This window comes from Balaenoptera physalus, assembly GCF_965194825.1.
Source record: "Balaenoptera physalus genome assembly, chromosome: 5".
Lineage (NCBI taxonomy): Eukaryota > Metazoa > Chordata > Mammalia > Artiodactyla > Balaenopteridae > Balaenoptera > Balaenoptera physalus.
The window spans coordinates 61922212-61934867 of NC_138884.1; positions in this window are offsets into that span (position 1 = coordinate 61922212).

Genomic DNA, 12656 nt, shown 5'->3' on the forward strand with positions numbered 1-12656 from the left:
AAGAGACCCCAGAGAACTCCCTCGTCCCTTCCACCATGTGAGAACATAGCAAAAAGTTGAAAAGACGGTTGTCTATGAATCAGAGAACAGGCTCTCCCTAGACACCAAATCTGCTAGCACCTTCATCTTAGACTTCTCATACTCCAGAACTGTGAGAAATAAATTTGTGTTGTCTGTAAACCACCCAGTCTATGATATTCTGTCTTAGCAGACCAAACAGACCAAGACAGAAATTGGTACTGAGAAGTGGATGCTGCTGTAACAAATACCTAAATAAGTGACAGTAGCTGTGGCCCTGAGTAATGAACGAAGGCTGGAAGAGTTTTGAGATACATCTTTGAAAGCCAGCAATGCCTTGAATGGACCATTAAGGGCAATTCTGGTGACAGCTCAGTAGAGAAAGCCTCATTTTTCTTAGAGTACACCAAAACAATTCTGAACAGAATGTTGGTAGAAATATGGGCAGTAAAGCCTACACTCATGAAGTCTCGGACAGAAATGAAGAATATGTTTTTGAAAACTGGAGGAGAGGTGATCCTAGAATAAAGTGGAAAAGAACTTGGCTGATTTGTGCTTGTGCCCTAGCGTTTTGTGGAAGGTAGAGCTTGTGAATAATGGACTTGGATAAGTGGCTGAGGAAATCTGTAAGCAAAGTGTTGAAGGAGTGGCCTGGTTCCTCCTACTTCTTACAGTGTAATGTGAAAAGAGAGAAAATGATTTAAAGATGGAATTGTTCAGCAAAAAGGAAGCAGAACTTAAAGATGTGGAAAATTTTCAGCCTTCCTATATTGTAAAAAATGAGAATGATGAACAGAACACTAAAGGTGTGACCAAGCAAGCACTGGATAAGGAGATTCCTACGGATCGGCCATCTCAACAGCAGCTAGGAACTATTGTCCAAGACCAGGGCAGAATGACCCGGAAGGCAATTCAGAGATCACCAGATCTGCCACTCCCATCATAGCCTAGAGTGTAAGGGGGGCAGAGTGATTTCAAAGGAGGGACCACCAGTGCCTGTGGGGCCTCAGTGCACCCTGCCTGGGCTGCCTCACATTGCAGTCTCTGCTCCCAGAACTTCAGCTCCATGTTTCTCGGCCACCCTGGGCACAGCTCTGGTGAGCCCTGGTGCTGCATGGGCTGCTCTCAGCAGAACCTTGGGGGGCATGGCTGCCTTCACCTAAATTTCAAAGGGTGAGACCTTCTGGCAGAGCAGCAAGGTAAGACACCAGCCCTAGGAAGCAGCAGGGCCCAGGCAGAGAACCAGCATGGAGGCAGGCCCACCCAGAGCCTTGGGGGTCAAACCCCTGCCTAGAAAAGCTGTGAGGGCAGGACTGCTGCCCCAGCGGGTCAGAGGGCAGGACTCCTACACCCCTTGTGCCTGGAAGGCAGGACCTGCACTCCAGTGAGTCTGAGCATCAAGCCAAAGAGGATTATTCTCAAGCCTTACAATCTCGTGGAGTTTGCCTTGTAGCTTAGACTTATTTGAGACCTGTTACTTTCTTCTTTCCTGCTTCTCCCTCGTGGAATGGGAATGTCTATCCAGTGCCTGTCCCACTGTAGTATTTTGGAAACACCTAACATACTGATTTCACAGGTTCAGAGCTGGAGAGCAATTTGCCTCAGGATAAATTATACTTTGAGTCTCAACCAAATGTGAGTTAGATGAGATTTAAGACTTTAAAGTTGATGCTGGAACAAGTTAAGATTTGTAGGGCTACTGGGATAGAATGAATATACTTTTCATGTGAGAAAACATGAATTTTGGATGGGAGTCAGGGGTAGAATGCTGTAGACTGAATGTTTGTGTCCCCCCCCCAAAAATTGATATGTTAAATCTTAACTCCCAATGTGTTGGTATTAGGAGGTGTAGCCCTTGGGAGGTGATTAGGTCATGAGGCTGGAGCCCTCATGAATGGGATTAGTGGCCTTATAAAAGAGAACACTCTGCTTTATCCGCCACGTGAGGATACAGTGAGAAGTCTGTAACCGGAAGAGAGCCCTCTACAGAACCCAACCATGCTGGCACCCTGATCTCAGACTTCTAACCATCAGAACTGTGAGAAATAAATGTTTGTTGTTTATAAGACACCCAGTCCAATGGTACTGTGTTTTAGCCTTCCAAACAGACTAAGACACAGTTAACAGGGTAACACTCTCCAGAGTATATGGCACATGGTAGATAAATATTAGTTTCTCTTTCTATGGTAAGCTTCTTTTAATTTTTAGAGCTTTGAGATTGGGGATTTTTCTAAAACTTGGTATAAATACTTTTATATCAGTGTTATTATTGGATCTTGATCCTAGACAGAGAAGGACTACAGTGAGTCAAGTGAGGCAACATTTAAATGTGCCTCAACATTTAAGGAGGCACTTGCTCTCAGGGTGGTCTCAGCCCTGCACTAGCATTGATCTAAGAGTGAGTGCCTCCTTAAATGTAGCATGCTAGGTGCTGCCCCAGTCCTAGTTTTAATCCTAAATTACTTACCTTAATTCTCAAATTTTTTCATTTTATTTTTTCTCATTTAATGCTTGTGGCTCGATTAAATTATATGGCCACTATGATTGTTTATAAAGTCCTCAGGGCATTTGTGTTTTGGTCGAGACAAAAGAAAATATGAACTATGTATTAGGTATCTACTGTTGCATAAAAAATTAGTCCAATACTTAGTGACTTAAACAACTGTTTGTCATCTCACATCATTTCTGAGGAAACAGTTCTAGCTAAGGGTATCTCAGGAGGTTGCAGTCAAGATGTCACTTGGAGCCATAGTCATTGGAAGCCTTGACTGGGATGGAGGATCTGCTTCCAAATTCACTTACATGGCTGTAAGCAGGAGGCTTCAATTGCTCAATACCTGGGCCTCTTCATAGGGCTGCTCATGACATGACAGCTGGCTTTCCCCAAGTGAATGATCCAAGAGAGAGAGAAACCAAGACAGAAGCTACAGTGTCTTTTATAACCTAATCTCAGAAGTGACATACCATCACTTCTGCTGTGTTCCACTGGCCACACAGACCAACCCTGATACAAAGTGGAAGGGACTACACAGGAAAAAAATACCAGGAGGCAGAGGGACTATAGCAGGCCATTCTGGAGGCCAACTACCTCAATGTGTTTTTAGGAGTTTGTTTTGGTTTGTTCAATTAAAAGCCATTAATTAAAAGAAGGTTTGTATCTCCTCTAAACCTCACTTGTCTCGTCTATAGAATGAAAATAACACTTATACAAAACCTGCCTCATCTTACAGTCAGATAGGTAGAACTCCAAGCATGCAAGTAAAAAGGAGAAAGAAGACAAAAGAACAATAGCATCACAGCAGTGGTGCCATCCTGAGGTAGAAGCCAGCTGTGGACTGCAGAAGGCCAACAGAAGAGCATTCATCTAGTGAAATTTCTAGGAGTGCATGAAAGCCAGGAATTTCAACAGGACAAAGGTTTGTGGAAGGTGTAGCCATGGCGGAATCAGCAGCAGACCCCAACTGGGCTGTGTGCAGGAGAAAAGAAAAACTGAGCTTCAAGCGACCTCTCCACACAGCAGTGTGAGCCCAAGGGGCCCATCCACAGAGCCAGACCAGGATGATGGTTTAAAAGTCCAAATAACCAAATACGAATAATCTGCTGGTGCAGTTCATAGGATTCCAGGAAGCTGTGGTGATGTGTATCATTCCCTGCCTCTTGAACGTAATGTGCTTAGGGTCACCTGGCAATATTGTTACAGTGTAGATTCTGAGCCAATAGATCTGGGGTGGGATAGAGATTCTGCATTTCTAACAAGTGCTCAGGTGATGTCACTGCTACTGGCCCACAGATCAAATTGAAGAGCCAGGGTATATACCTGTTCATGTTAGGAAAAATCAGGGCATCACTGCAGGGTCTGGAAGACAGGACCCACCTGAGAACATCTACTCAAAATTTCAGAATCATTTCTCTTCATCCTGGCTGCCAACCACCCCTCAGCTAATACACTGGATAAACAAGTCCCTGTAGAGTGTATTGATTCTTCAATCTTTATAAAAACAGGTTTTAAAAAGTAGAAAAAAGTCAAAAGATTAATCCTATACAAATAAAATCTGGTTTAAGAATAAAATGCTCACTCATACAGGGTAAATAGCTCCTTCAAGGCTAAATGATTCCCTAAATGGAACTTCCTTTTTTTAATCTCACATGTCCTTTCTGTCCTTGGAACTGCTTTCCCTCAAGGGAGTATTTGATTTCTTAGAAGTGCGTCACATTTTATGATTCTTGATTCAGTCTGAAGTTAAGCTAAATGTTTAAACATGTCATAAATATTTAAGTAAGACCCTCAAATTTTGTATGCACACAGAAGTCAAGTATTCAAGTTGTTAAGAGCAATTAATTTTGGGTAGGTATGAAGATTACAGAAAATTTAAATTTTCTTTTTTGTGTACTTCTATGTATTCCAAATTCTCTAAAAGTAGAATGTGTTATTTTCATATAAACAACCATATAGTTATTGTATATGCAACTAATTTTTCTGGTCAAGCCATACAACCATCATCAGATTTTGTCACCTCCCGAGATCCAGACATTCAAGAAATATTAATTGGTTTCTACTATGCTTTAGACACAATACTAAGAACTGAGGGTATGTACACACACACACACACACACACACACACACACACACACACACAGAGTCCCTCTTCTTAAAAAATGTCTGTTCCAGTCAGTGCTCTATCACCGGGTACAGGGGAAACACAGGACAATGCTTACATCAGTCCAGCAGCCCAGGAAAGTCTTGAAGAAAAAATCAGAGTTTGCCAAGCAGAAAAACAAGGAGAGGACATTCCAGGCTGAGGGAAGGGTCCATGAAAGATACCTTCACTGCCTAATTTTTCAGCAAGTCTGATTTTAAAGCACTTTATCCTCATTAACTGGTTAGTGCATGTCAAATCTCTAAGGGTTATTTCTGTGAACAATAAATCTGGTTGACTAGACTTTGATGTTAATGAGAGCCTCATGTTAATTTGATGGCTTGCCAAAAGAAAGTGCACAGAGAAACCAGGGTGAAGAACCCTAAAAGACGTTAATCCCAGCCCATAACGGCATTCTGAGACAGGCAGTCCCAGGAATTTATTCCCTGCTGCTCCTCAGAGCCGGTTTTTGAGGCTGTCTTTAGGAAAGTCATTTTTCCTGCGGGCTCCCCATCCACAAACACACACAGGCACACACTCTCCCCATCACCTCCAACACCACCCAACATATGCATATAACACTTAACTTCATGGAAACCAATAGAAAGAAAATCAACTGGTCAACGTAAATCAGCTCCACTTCTGAATGGAAAAAAACAACTCAAAATTATGCCCCATTAATATTGGTAGAGCAGCTTTGGTTATCCCTTCCTTTATTCATTTATTTACCAAACACCTACCAGCTACTAAGGATTTAAATCTGACTGAGACATGGTGTTTTCCCCTAGGAAGCTGCAAATCAGACCATGGCACAGTGCAGTCAGTGCTGTGACGGATGGATGGAGATGGACAGGGTGTTAGAGGCACAGGTATAGTGCATCTAAGTCGTCCTGGGAGGGGTTGTCCTGGAAAGTTGTCCGGTTCCCTGGGAAACTGCAGAGGACTACAAATTGCTCAATACAGCTGGAGCCAAGGGTGAATGTGAGGGAGTGTGGGCAATAAAGCCGAACATATAGAAAGAAATGGGGTCACAAAAGCCTTAGATACTAAATGAAAGAGTTTGAACTTTCTCCTTGAAAGCTGTTGGGAGCTATTGAAGGATTTTAAGCAAAGAAATGGCATGATTAAAAAGATCAATATCACAGCAGTGCGGACAGATTGAAGGGAGGCCACACAGAGGACAGGGAATGCGGTTAGGGGCTATTGCAAGGATCTAGAGATGTTTAATGAGTCCAAATCAGGGGAGCTGTGTGAACAAAGTACAAGGGAAGAATTTAAGAAATAGTGAGGAAGAGGATCTTCACAAGAGAGTGAGTCACCAAGGATACCGACCCCAACTCCAGGTATTTAGTGTAAGGGGAGAAAAATTACAGGGAAAGCGCTAAACTCATCTCAGGGCAGTTTTCAGTTAGAGTAAAAGGTGAACGGAATATTCACAGAGGAGACTGAAGATGTAAGGCAGTTTGTTAGTGATAGGTCATGAGTTCTGGAGGCCCCAGTGGAAAGTTCTGGAAGGTCAGGTGGGCGGCTTGATGGAGCAGTTTAGGAGAGACATACAGCAGCTTAGAAATGAGCATTCAGGTAAAGATAGGTTATCTGGAAGTCTTGAACAGAGATGTGGGCTTGATGTGGTCAATCTCAGATGTTTGAAGGATATGGTGTATCCGTGTTAGTCAAACTTACATGACTGTGAAATGTTTTTAAAGTCATAATGTATTGCTGGAACATCAAAAGGAGTTCATGAAATATGATGAGCTCTTTGATCAAAGTATGTAGCTAAAATGGTCTTAAGGATAACTTAGTTGCTATAAAATACGATCAAAAATCTTTTATTTGTGTCATTTCAGTGTCTAACAGAGGGAAAAATTAGAGGAATCAAGTATTTTTGTTTTAGTAAAAACGGAAAAGAAAATCACAGGAAATGATAAAGATAGAGTTCTGTTGCAGCACAGGGGCCCTCCTCGCATATGCCCAGAGGTTTACTGTGATGCCATCTAGGCTAGGTAAGTCCTTACCACAGTGTCCCGGCCCTTTTCCCTGGTTGGAATCAGCCTTTTCGTTTCCTCAAAGGAATTAAAGCTGCAAAAGCAGGTTTGAATTGAGAATGAGTGGATTTTGGAGTTTTGTACTTGAAGCTGGTGGGGAGGTTCAACCTCCCGTCCTGGCCCCAGTCCCCAGGCTGAAATCCCTTCCTGCTTCCCAGCCCAAGTTTCCCTCCAAATCACCAGGGCCAGCAACATGGTCTTCCCCATTAAAAAGTCACAATCAGGCCCTTGAAGTGGGCTCACTGTGTTTGGTTGGGGCATTCGAGGGACCAAAGCATCCAGAACACAATTTAGATGGAGGGGGAGGGAAGGGCAGCAAGGGTTTCAGTTCAGCCCATCCTCTTGGGCCCACAGACTCCTAAACCTCAGGGGAGGAGCCCTGCGGGAGGAGGGCCGGAGTGACGTCTTCTGAAGTGCAGGATTCAGAGCAGGGACCTTCCTGCCCAGGTGAAGGGAGGAGCTGCACCCAGAAGTCAGAAAAAGCATAGTTACTTCTTACCATGTGCAGACTTCACCAGCAAGCCCTAAGAAAAAGAGTAACCATTGCTAAAAGCAAGACAACAGGACCAAAATGAAGTCACTTATGCTAAGCCCCACATAACCAACCTGAGAATTAACTTAATTACGCAGGGAGCTGCTGAGCCCCTTGAGCTGGCAAGCTGCTCCCTGCCTCACATGTGGGTGAGCCCTTCTAGGACCCTAGCAGTGCGGCTTTCACATTGGGACGTTTCAGACTTGATTGGAGCATTTCTTTTTCCAGACTGGGTCCGGAAACTAGTATGAGTTAGACTGGGTCCAACTTAAAAACCAGACCTACTAGAGAATGGACTTAAGGATATGGGAAGGGGGAAGGGTAAGATGTGACAAGGTGAGAGAGTGGCATGGACATATATACACTACCAAACATAAAATAGATAGCTCGTGGGAAGCAGCCGCATAGCACGGGGAGATCAGCTCGGTGCTTTGTGACCACCTAGAGGGGTGGGATAGGGAGGGTGGGAGGGAGGGAGATGCAAGAGGGAAGAGATATGGGGACATATGTATATGTATAACTGATTCACTTTGTTATAAAGCAGAAACTAACACACCATTGTAAAGCAATTATACTCTAATAAAGATGATAAAAAAAAAAAAACCAGACAGGGTTCAGAATTGGACTGGATCCAACTTAGAAACCAAACTGAGTCCAGGGTTAGACTAGGTCCAACTTTAGCAAGGCTGCATCCAGTGTGAGGTCTCAGGTGAATAAAATCTTGTTTGAAGGGGAAACAAGCAGGTTAAACTTACCAAAGATAATCTTGAATTACAGTGGCCATAGTGGAGAAAAATTCTCACCTAGATAAGTTTATCCATTTATGAGGTGTCTTAGAGAAAAGGGGGTGTCAGCCAAGCACTCACCATCAAGGGTGGAGGGAAAACTGTGTTTCGTCCTCTACAGTTTCTGGTGACCAGGTTGAGAACTGCTGGGAGAAGCCACTCCATCCAGAGCCTACAGGCAGAGTCCTAGGAAAATTGGCAGAAGCCAGCAAAGGGTGAGAATTCTTACCAAAGTCTACTCTCCCAGATCTGTGGTGCCTGATTAAGAGAGGGAGGTATAATTGTATAATCTTTCCTTTCCAAATTCACATTGGCAGGCAAAAAACATTCGTAAGAATTAAATCTTTGAACTGTGACATTAATTTGCTGCCAGGTACCCACTGGTGGCCAATCCTTTCTCTCCCAGGGTGTTGTCTGCTTGTTTGTCTCATTTCATGTCCTGAGAACTTGACTTGGCAACCATCAAGTTGTGGTCCCCCCAGAATATTGGCCAGACAGAAATATGGGATGCACCCCAACAGGGGCTACCAACTGTTCCCAATAATTTTCTAAAAATGTTAGTTGAGTGTTGGCTGCCATTACAGGAGAGAATTTTTCTAGTAATGTGAACTAAAATTTCCCCCAAGTTTCATTCAGGCTTCTATTTTAAGTAACCAGAGCATAATTATATATCTGGAAATTCAGATTCAGAGAAAATATAAAATGCTCTTTTAATCTTTTCTTGTTGCCAAGGTTGACAGTATACTTGCCTATTCTTTCCAAGGACATTGAAAGCTGTGGTCAAACTTTGTCCAAACTTTTTTTTTTTAATTCTCTAATGAAGTCTGATGGTAAAACAGATGAAAAGAATGCATCTGACTGTGACCTTGGTGATTTTCTCCCTAATTTATATTTCCAATAATCTAATTATCTCCTCCCTTGCCCCAGTTGGCTGAAATTCTAGAATGAGAGATAGAATCTCTGTTTTCTGGAACTATCGCTCTATAGTCAGTAAATCTTCCTACTCCCTCCACCTCTTTTTCTGAGTATGTCTACCACTTCTTTGCCCTCACTCATGATTCTCCCATCAGGACTCCATGTTCCCAAAAGCCTCAGTGTCAGCAGCTGGGATCAAGGTCTCTTCTCCCATTGCCACTTCCAAACTATTCTTCCCCATCTCTGCTTAAATGATAATAATATATCTACTCCCAGGGAATGATGAACACAAGTTCAGGAAAGTGGTTTTCTTAGAGTGGGGTTGGCAGGTGAGCTCCAGACTGCCTACTCAACATCCCAACTTTCATGTCAACTGTTCATGTTGAAATGAACAAGCATAATACTCCTCCACAGATTCATTCTTACTTTCCAGATGTGGAACCAACTATCATTTAGTTGGTCAAGTCATTAAACCCAAGAAACCTCCCTCAGACCCCAAATACAAACTGTTGTGTTTTCTTGCTGCCTTTGCTTCCTATAGATACCTTGAAGCCACCTGCTTTCTTCTATCTCCACAGCCTCTGCTAGTACAACCACCATCATCTCTAGCCTCGTCAGGTGCAATATTTGCCTAACTGGTCTCTCCACTCTAATCCAGTACCACCACCCAACCTGCTCTCCATCCAGAGCCCAGAGTATTCTTTTCAAAATACTAATCTGATCATGCCACTGCATAAAAAGCTTTCAATGCCTCTAAAAACTTGTAGGAAAAAAAACTCCCAAATCTTTAGCAAGGCCTTGCATCATCCTATGTCTACAACACCGTTACCCTATGGGCTCCAGTCACAGTGGCCTTCTCTGTGGTCCTGGAACATGCTACATGCCTGTTCACCACAGCGTTGCTACACAGACTAGTCCTTCTGTCTGAAATACAAGAACATTTTCTCCCACCTCACCCTACCTTTCCCAGATCCCAAACCCCAGTCCATCACCCCTCTGTTTCATCATGATTTTCTCTTCATCAACTCTTACTTTTCATTCAAATCTCAGATTCAATCACATCTTCAGAAAATCTTCTTTGATTCCCATGGGTAGATGAGGTCTATTTCTTGTATGTTCCAAGAAGTATGTTTTTCCCCCTAGAAGTATGTAATTTTATTAACTACTGTCTCCTCAAATCAACTGTAAGTTCCATGAGGACAGAAATCATGCTTGGTTTTGCTAATTATTATATTCCTAGCAACTAGGCTAGTAGTCAGGACATAGTAGGCCTTCAATTAAATGTGTTAAATTGTATAGCACAGTATATTCATTAACTTTTGCCTCATAACAAACAACCAAAAAAATATTAGTGGTATACAGCAATAAGCATTTTTTCTCACACTCATGGGTTTACTGGTAACCTAGTATAGACTCAGCCGGGTGACTCCACCTTAATCTCAACTGCACTTGCTTTAGGTTGAATATTGCACTCAGGTCTGCTTCATATGTCTTCCCCAGGACATGATCTCATGGCAAAGTCAGAAGCGCAAGATCCAAGCCAAACCACACAAACACACTTATGGCCTCTGCTCATGTCAGGTCCACTAGCATTCCTTGGCCAAAATAAATGTCATGGCCAATCCCAACACTGATGGGGCAGAGAAATATATTCCACCCAGAAGGGGAAAGGGAGGGGAGTGAATATTTGCAGGGCAATACTTCAAACTATCATGGATAGTTACACAACTTACTGTAATTCAATTTATAAGGTGTTAGATGACATAAAGATGACATATTAATAAAGGCCAGTGTAATTCAGTGAAAATTTTTTTTAAAAGAGTAGGGCATCATAAAAGAAAAAAAGTTTTATGAAAGAAATTTCATTCCAGGTAGTCCTCGAATAATGAAAGCATTTGAACTTGTGGAGACAGAGGTACCTAGATATCTCAAGGGGCTGAAACAGCAAAAGTAAAGGCCTAGAGATAGGAATGTGTGAACATATTTAACTATTAAAAGCGTAGGACACATAGAACCTGTAGGGCAGTAGACAGAGAAAATGCAGTGATTTTATTCAGCAGTGGATAGTCAGTAATGGTTTTTAAGCAGTGGAGTGACATGGTCAGGGCTGGGCTTTGGGACTATCAATTTGGCAGTAACACACTCATGAGACTTTTTGGAGGAAAAGAGATTGAATAGAGGAAGAACCATTAGTAAATTCTTAGAATGTTTGTGAAGGTGTGACAACTGCTTGATCCAGAAAAGTATTAGTAAGAAATTGGCAATTAGTTGACAGTGGAGAGATAAAAGAGAAAAGCATCAAAGATACTTGGGATTTTTTAATTTAAGAGACTTGGAAAAGAGTAGTAAAATTATCAGAAATCAAAAAGCTCGGGAAGAAGAAAAAATTTAGAGAAGATGAACAGTTAGCTTTTGATATATTTTTCTTGATACCTCAGCATGAACATCCAGATGAAGATATCTGACAGGTGTGGAGATTAAAAGTGAGACTAGGCTGAAGACAGATACTCACTCATCCATTCAAGAACTGTGTATTACTATGACCTTTTCGGGGGTCACCCCATCTTGTCACCATTGTATTTCTAGTATCTAGCAGGTTCCTGGTTTAGTACAGGCTCTTGGAACAAACTAATGGAATGAATGCCAGGCAGTGGGCCTGCAAAGGTGAGGGAGATACAGACCATGCTCTCAGTAAGTTCACAGACGAGATTTGAGCGTTATCATAGTAGAAGTTATGCTGAAGCCATGAGAAGAAATATAATTGCCTAGAATCCTTTACCCAACCCTAACTGCCCCAAAGTAAAATCTTGGTAAATATGAACATGCAGGGATGGAGAGGGAGAACAAGGAGGAAGCTGGAGCCATCGAAGGAGTAATTACAGAAAAGAAGGAAAGCAAAACAACCAAGTCTTATAGAAGCCATGTTAAGAGAAAACCACCTTAATGTCACAGAGGTGAGGATTCACAGAACTTCTAATAGGATAAAAAATACTAACATGTTATTTGACTTGGCAATAGCAGGCACATGATGCTTTTTAGGAGTTGAACAGCAGGGGCAGAAACCAGATAGCAAGAACTTAAAGAAACAGTAAACGCTATATGAGTCAAGGCAGTAAGTTCAGTCTCAACTTTTAAAAAAACATTTGATAGTAGTTGGAAAAGAAGGAATAAAACAGTAGTTCAGGAGGTTCTTAATTATTGTATTAAAATAACTCACAACCATGCATGAATGACTAAAACCTTTTTTGTTGTTGTTCCCTGTTCAGTTATTCCACAATCCATGCCAGGTAAATCCCTACGTCTAATCTTGTGACTTTCTTTCTCATAACATTTCCATTGGTCATTACCTCTTAAAGTCCTACATTAGATTTTTGCTTTGGTTAAGTGCCAAACCTGTATTTAAGGCATTTTCATCCAGGTCTTTTCCTTAGAATATGTATTCTATACTCCCAAAACATTGAATAATTTTCTATCCACTCCTTCCATTTAAAAAAAATTATTCTTACACAGGTAACTGTTCATACTCCTACTTACATTGCCTTATTCTTGTAATCTTGCCTTCCCCATAAGGCAATTGATCCATGAAGTCTTTGTTAGTCTCCTCAGGCCACTGTCTTTTTCTCTTTTCTGAATAGAAAGATACAAATACCAAAATAGAGAACAGAGGCAAATAAGTATAGACACACAAATGTTTTTAAAATGATAAACAGATGATTTGAACAAC